Raw genomic sequence first — 8,432 nt, 5'->3', positions numbered from 1 at the left:
AACATGAAGCAATACAATCATTACTCTTTTAATTCTCCAATAGAATCTAAGGTCAATGGGATGCCTGGGTGGCTCAGTGGGTAAGCATCTGCCTTCAGCTCAGGTCATGACCCCGGGGTCCTGGGATCAAGTCATGCATCAGGCTCCCCATGGGGAGCCTGCTTCTCCCTCTTCCTCTCTCTCTCTCTGTGTGTGTCTCTCATGAATAAATAAATAAAATCTTAAACAAAAAAAATCTAAGGTCAAGAACTATGTCAATAGTAAGTAGAGGGACTCATATCCTGCAGTTATGTGGGTAAAAGCTAAGAATCTTAATTATGAGAGCAGCAGATTTCCAGAGGAGCTTTCACTATCACCCTCAGGAAGTCACCAATGCCTCACGCCAATCCCTGGTCATGGTTGAGAAGTGGGAGCCTGCAGTGTAACATGGGATGTGGAACTCTTGGCTGATACATTTGAAAATCTTTACTCTCAAAATTGCTCAAAATTTCTGGATTTGCCCCGTTCCTTCTTGCTTAAGATTATCCTTTTCATGAAGATGATGCAGGAGTCTCTGTACTGCAAAGTATATACATATACTTACTTCCCCTGTGGCTGCCAGACCAATAACTAGGGTTAGGTCACAGCATGATATGGCCAGAAAACTGCCTTTTAGGAACAAGGTCCATACTCCAAAGGGGTTACAGCCTTGCCAACATGCACTGGCAGGAATCAGCAGAGCATTATGGAACTGGATGCTGAGGGTACCCGGAGCATGAAACAGAAGCCTGGATTAGGAGAATTGGTAGACACAGAGCACACTCTCCTAATTTAACTCCCTAGCAAGGATTCCACATACTGCAAGGATGGCTCTTGGAACCTTGAAGAAATTAATGTCCACAGTGAGGTGGAAAAGTCATCACAGACCTTGGAAATAGGACCCAAGGCTCAGATGAGTAGGCATGCTACCGTTGACATAGGATGTCAGTAAGGGAAATTCTCCAACTCACTATGTTTGCAGAAGAGGCTGGAGGATAGTCCAGTTCACCCAACAGTGAGACGTGCTCTGGTAAGAGGAACAGCAGTGTCACAAAGGCGTCTGTGACTGTCCTGTAAGGGCAGGATGGTGGCCAGAATGTTGTTACATTGCAAAAGAAATAACAGGACTTCTAAATGATGGAGGCCAGGTGGCAATGCTTAACTGTCACCAGTAAGGGGGCACAATTCTCACAATAAGCAGCTGGGCAGAGTGGCAGCCAGCTCTTTGAGCCCTGGAGGGCCATGGAGACAGTCATTAGAACATGGGTAAAGACAGATGGGTAGCCAACGAAGTTGCTGATTAATCTAGTAAGTCAAGAGAAATCAAGAACTGGTAGTCAGATGTAATACCTTATCTTAGACTAGACCCTGAAGAGGATAATTACCATAAAAGACATTACTGGGTCAACTTGCAGAATTGGAGTGAAGGTGACATAATAGATTAAAATATTGTGTCCGTGTTAACTTGATTGAATTTGATGAAGCACAACATAGACATTGCACAGGCTGATCTGTCTTCCTCAAGAACCTCAAATAGTTGGTCTTTGCTCCTGTGGGCACTTCTTACCCTTACTTATGGCTCCTTATGGATGTTGTGTCCCAAACTCCCAACTGCATTATAAAGTCTATGCACCTTAAGCCAATAATCCGCACAGAATCTACCTGGGGGGGGGGGGAGAATCCCTGCTTGGGAGAAACTGTCTGCACAAAGGTGTTCATTATGATAAAAAGAGAGGATTCATTAAATAAGGTATGGATTACCCAGTTGTAAGGATCTTACAAAGCAATTGCAAATGGTGTTTATTCACCCTAAAAGCCTGATTTATATTGGCAAATAAAGTAGTGTTGAAAGCGTGCAACAAGGAGAAGACAATTTTATTTAAGACATGTATACCCATGACGAGGGACTGGAAGATATTCTTTGAGCACCTACCAAGTGCATGGTGCTTTAAAAAGCTAATTGGTTTGGACCACATGATTGCCTTCAAAGGTGGGAGTTATCGGGTTCATAGATGGGCAAAATCTGGGACTAGAGAAGCAAGATGGCTTTTCCAAGGCTTCTCTGTTAATATGAGGTTGCCATAGGATTTAAACACAGGACCACCTGACTCCAAAGCTCTATTTTACCTCCCTCAGTGCTAAGATATACCGCAAGATACCTTAGGGTGGTGGGAATGTAGGTGATTTTTGCAAAACATTACTAAATGTCCTCTGCATTTGTTGACTGAAAGACAATAGATATAGACAGACATGAGTAATAGTCACAGAGAAGCCATTTTCCCACCCCTAATCAAACTCAGTACTTTAGTCTGGCTCTCCAGCTAATCTGGGGATTCTCAACCACAGCTCTACTGACTTTTGAGGCTGGATCATTCTTTGCAGTGAGGGTCATCCTGTGCACTGCAGGAGGTTGAGAAGCATCCCTGGCCTCTATCCACCCCTCCAACTGTGGCAAATGAAAATGTCTCCAGGCATGCCAAACATCCCCGTGAGGAGGGGCACAGTCACCTCAGCCAGAAGCAATGCACAAATCCACACACATCCAAGTCTCCTTCCTGCTCCACCAGCAGGATTGGGTGGTAAAACACCAGCCCTCATGGCCACCACTGAAGGAGGCTTCTCACTTTCTCTCAGTCCAGGAATAAACAAAAGGCCATAAACACAGACATTCTATGCAACAAGGACCATTAAGTAAATGTCTCTGAGGTTGGGAAAATGCAATATCAGATCAAACATTTCTTCTAAGTTAACATCATTCCAGCTTGGTCAGGAGGGATTGTGTTCAAAAGACTGTGATGTCTGAGAGAGGAAGCATTTTGAAATCTCAACATCAAGGCATTCAAGCTGCTCCACTTAAACTGCCTGAAAATCCTGCTGCCCTGTGACAGGCTGAGGACCAGCTACTAGAGGAAGCATCATTCGGCCATGCCAATCATTCATTCGTTCATTTGTTCATTCATTCATTCATTCCCTGCTCCATTCAACAAACTCCTGAGCCTGGGCAAACAGGATGGGGAGGATATTAATTTGACCTCTGATTCTGGGGACCTATACTGCAAAGCTGGAACGCCTGGGGCTCAGGAGACCTGTACTATCTATGATGCTGGCTCTGTTTCTGTCACCGTGCAGGAAAACAACCCCCTCTGGGCTCCAGTTTCTTCCTCTAAGATGGCAGGACTGGACTTCCCCTCCACATCAAACAGTTGCATCCCTGATTATTGCAGTCAGTGACACCACATCTGCCCGTGCCATTGATTCTTGATTCTTTGGAGTGGACTCCAAAATGGGAAAATCATCTACCTCAGCTGCACTTGCCTAAGAGGCATCAAAATGAACATTGTTTTCAGAAAACTCCTTCCTGACCCATTCACAAGAGGCATGTTTCCAACCATCCTGCTAAGACCTATGGACTCATTCCATTCTGTCTAGAATTGTGGCTCAATACTTAAGTAATACTTAAGTAGCATAACCACCATGACCACCCCCACTCCACTAAGAGCACTTAGAAAGCCCTGACTGATACCCTCATGGCTTTGCTCCGTGATGTCCTTCCCCAGCAAGATGTTCATCTCAGTTTTGCATTGGTTTTGGGTTTTTGGTTTTTCTGGTCCTCATTTTCTTCCTTTCTGAGAATCCCCATGGTCATTTCTATCATGTTATTCACAACTCTCTCTGACGAATTGATACTTTTTTTGGTTTGTTTGCTGTTTTTGTTTGTTTCGCACAGCATTTTCTGGGCAAAGAGCCAGGTTTCACTCAAACCTTCTTCCTTCTGCCTCTGGCCCCTCTATATGCTCACAACGTGCTTCTAAGCAAGACACTCAAACTCTCTGAACATTGGTCACAACATCCGGAAAGTGTGGATCCCAACTTCTTTCTCATAGGACTATCACGGGGCTTTAATGGGAAGGAGCTGTGAGCCAGCAGATGGTAATTGTGTGGAGCCAGTTTTGGCTGTTTGCATTGTCCTCATTTGGATTAAAGGCAGAGGAAGAGACTGGGGTGGAAAGGAAGCTCTTTGCAGAATCAAAGTGTCTCTGCTTTCAAAGGAACTTTGGAAGGACACCCGAGATGGACCTCTCAGCTGAGTTGCCATGTAGCCTCTGTTTGAACAGTCAGTTATCGGTGCTCACCACCTGTGAGGCTGGCCCTTCCATCACTCACATATCTCCTTTTCAATTTCTTATCTACTGAGCTGAAGTCAGTTGCCAATAAACTCCAACCACTGGCCTTGGCTTCACTTGGGGATTGACGTAGAGGCAGATGCTTTCTGCCTAGGCCCCTTTCATGAAGTATCCTCATTCCCCCAGCTACCCAGAGTGACATATCTTCCTTAGGGGGCACCTTTGGTGGATTGGAGCTACCTGTCTTAGAAATTGCTGAGAGGTCATGCCCCCCACCCAAGGGAAGCCAGGGACCCACAGCCAATGACTCGTCAATAGAGCAGTTCAAATTCCTACTTGCCACAACTGGACAGCCCCATGATGCCATCGGTGGTTTGTGTACCAGGGTCAGACTAAGGATAGACTTTAGCTGAGATGGGTTAGCTTTGCCTCTGTCCCATTTGACATGCTCACTTACCTGTAGATCCCTCCTCTGGCTCTCCACTAATCATCACTCGGTCTCCGTGCCAGAGCCAGCTTTGGGAAAACTTACCTCGGACAGGGACTCAGGATAAATCAATCATCCACAATCACTCCATGACTGCCTCGTCCAAGGAGCCTTGAGTCTTCTCTTCCCTGTGCTTCACCCACCTACCTCAAAAGCCATGGCTTCATACCCCCCCCCCCCATTATATCCTGGCTCCTCTCTTTCAGGATCTTGTATCATGAGATGAAACAATTTCATCAGAAAGAAAGGATAGCCCATGGCATCTAGTCCAGAGGTGGTAAACTCAATTGCCTAAAGGTGAAAAGCTGGTAATATAACGAGCTTTTATAATATATAACAGTGTCTTGGCGCAATGCAGTAGAGAAGAGTGGGGGCTGTAGATTATTGGAGGGAGCTTAGTCTCCACTAAAATGGGCAGCCCTCCATGGCTCCAACGAGGCTGCAGCCTTTGTGAAACCACATCGCAGTGATGCAAAGCTGATGTTTCCAGAGAAGTCAGAAATTGAAATTTTTTCAGTAAGTTGCCGACATTTAAAATTCAGAACATTTCTCATAAAAAAAGAACAACAAACGCTATGTAAAGCTATCAACCACTTCTGATTTTAGTCCAATATTTATTTTCATGCAGGGAAGGGCATCTACTCTTCCACAAAAGCTTTGAACAATCAGCAGAGGAAAAATTACTCTCAAAATTATGCCAAACTTTGAATACAATTTAGAAGTTGATAGGAAACCTGGAATAATAGGAGCAAAGCCCCAATAGAGGATCACCTGGGTGGCTCAGTGGTTGAGCATCTGCCTTTGGCTCAGGACATGATCCTGGGGTCCTGGGTTTGAGTCCTGCATCCAGCTCCACACAGGGAGCCTGCTTCTCCCGCTGCCTATGTCTCTGCTTCTCTCTCTCTCTAGAACAAATCAATAAAATCTTTTTTTAAAAAAAAAAGCCCCAATAGATTGTAACCATTGAATCAATAGGACTGGGGTGCGGAGCGGTCACTGATAATATTACTATCAGCGTTTTTTTAGATTATTGTTTTAAAATCAACCTTATTGAGATATGTTTTACTGAAGAGTTTGATGAGTCTTGACAAATGGATACCCTCATGTAACCATCACCTCAATCAAGATAAAGTTACAAGATCCTCACCCTGTGCCGTCTTTCAGCACAGGCAACAGCAGATGGCAAGATCTCTTTCTGTCACTGTAGGTTACATTTGTTTTTCCTAGAGCATCACACAAATGGAATCATATGGGCTGTATTCTTTTATGTCCATCTTCTTTTGTTCAACATAACGGTTTTTGAAATTCATGCAGAGTTTGTAGGCCTGTGGTTCCATTCCTTTTTATTGGCAAGTTGTATTCTATTGTAGGAATTGCCACAATTTGTTTGTCCACTCACCAGGTGATTATTTTTTTAGCCACAAATTCTGGGTCGTGATAATCCTTTCATAAATAGGTTGCTGCGTGTGCAGCCACAGCTCTTATAAAAAGCTGTAGTGGTAAAGAGGACACACGCAATAGGACACAGGTGGTTTTTTTTTATTTGATTCTGAGCTTATGATATCAATCTTAAATGCTGACATTTGAATCTTAGATTCAGTTCCAAGATTTAAAAAACACTAATTACCCCCATAAGAAGCCATTTACTCAGCTACGTGAATGAATTTTTCATTTGATATTTGAGCATAATACAGTTTTAAAGTTCAGATTGCCTGCCTGGTAGTCTAAATCGTAAATACTTCAGAGCTTTCTTCCTGACGTTAGGCCTTGTAGAACTTGTCTCCTTACAAATAGGAGACTTTTTGGAAACAAATGCCATTTATAATTTTAAAAGAAAGTTTTAATTTATTCAGATGATACTTTTAAATTTTCTGCTTTTTCCCCCTTTTCTTTCCTTTTTTTTACTATAAACTTTCTAATGTTGAACACATACCAGGTGGCTTAAAACAAGCAGCATTAAGGTTTTTATCTCAAATTAATAGACTTTTTTTTTTAACAGTTTTAGATTCTGAGTAAAATTGAGAGGAAGGTATAAAGAGTTCTCACATGCTTCCCCCCTCCCACAATATTACCATCAATATCCCCCCGCAAGAGGAATCTTTGTCAAAATTGATGAACCTACAGGGACACATCTCTAATGATCACATCCATAGTTCACACTAGGGTTCATGCTGGTGTTGTGCATTCTGTTGGTTGGGACGAATGTATAATAACATGTCTCCATACCACCATTGTGGTATTGTGCAGAATAGTTTCACTGCCCTAAAAACACTCCACCAGTTCATCGCTCTTGTTCCCCAAACCCCTAACAACCACTGGTCTTTTTACTGCTTCCATCATTTCAGTTTTTCTAAAATGTCATATGCTTGGAGGAACATGCAGCCTTTTCAGACTGGCTTCTCTCACTTAGTAATAAGCCATTAAGTTTCCTCCATGTCTTTTCATGGCTTGGTAGCTCATTTCTTTTTAGCACTAAACAAGATTCCACTATGTGGATGGACCACAGTTCATGTATTCATTCACTTCCTGCAGGATATCTTGGTCACTCCCAAGTTTCAACAATTAGAAATAAAGCTATAAACACTTATGTGCTTTTTTCTTCAGATTTTATTTTTATTTTTTTTTTAAATTTTTTTTATTTTATTATTTATGAAAGTCACAGAGAGAGAGAGAGAGAGGCAGAGGCAGAGACATAGGCAGAGGGAGAAGCAGGCTCCATGCACCAGGAGCCCGACGTGGGATTCGATCCTGGCTCTCCAGGATCGCGCCCTGGGCCAAAGGCAGGCGCTAAACCACTGCGCCACCCAGGGATCCCTTCAGATTTTATTTTTAAGTAATCCCTATACCTAAGATGGGCCTCAGACTCACAAGCCTGAGGTCAAGAGTCACATGCTTCACCAACTGAGCCAGCCAGGGCCCCAAAGAGCCATGCTTTTGTGTGGACATAAGTTTTCAACCTATTTGGGAAATGCCATAGAGCACAATTGCTGGATCACATGGTAAGAGTATGTTTGGTTTTGTAAGAAACCACCGGACTGTCTTCCAAAGCGGCCACACCATTCTGCATTCTCACAAGCTATGAATGAGAGTTCCTGTTGCTCTGTGTCCTTGCCAGCATTTGATATTGTCACTGCTCTGGGTTCTAGCCATTCTCATAGGTGTGTAGTGGGATTTTTGGAAACAAATGTCATTTATAATTTTAAAAGAAAGTTTTAATTTATTCAGTTGATACTTTATTTCTTAAATAATAAATTTATTTTTTATTGGTGTTCAATTTGCCAACATACAGAATAACACCCAGTGCTTATCCCGTCAAGTGCCCCACTCAGTGCCCGCCACCCAGTCACCCCCACCTCCCGCCCTCCTCCCCTTCCACCACCCCTTTTAAATTTTCTGCTTTTTTCCCCTTTTCTTTCCTTCTTTTTTTAATATAAACTTTCTAATGTTGAACACATACCAGGTGGCTTAAAACAAGCAGCATTAAGGTTTTTATCTTAAATTAATAGACCTTTTTTAAATTTGTGATTCCCAGATGACATTTGAAGTGGAGCATCTTGTTACATGATTATTTGCCATCTTCATATATTCAGTGAGGGACCTCCTAGGTTTTTAAATAATAAAGGATGTGACATTTATTGTACATCTACCTCTGTGCCCTTTATTAGAACTTTCAACTCCCCTACTTACTGGATCATTACTTCCATTTTACAGATGAAGGAAGTGAGGTTCCCTGAGACAGAGATAAGCTCCCAAGCTAGCAAATGGGGGTGTTCCAGCTGGAAGCCAAACTCATGCCCATTTGA

Source organism: Vulpes vulpes, unplaced genomic scaffold, assembly GCF_048418805.1.
Source record: "Vulpes vulpes isolate BD-2025 unplaced genomic scaffold, VulVul3 u000000680, whole genome shotgun sequence".
In the NCBI taxonomy this organism is placed as follows: domain Eukaryota; kingdom Metazoa; phylum Chordata; class Mammalia; order Carnivora; family Canidae; genus Vulpes; species Vulpes vulpes.
This window is presented reverse-complemented; position numbering follows the sequence as displayed.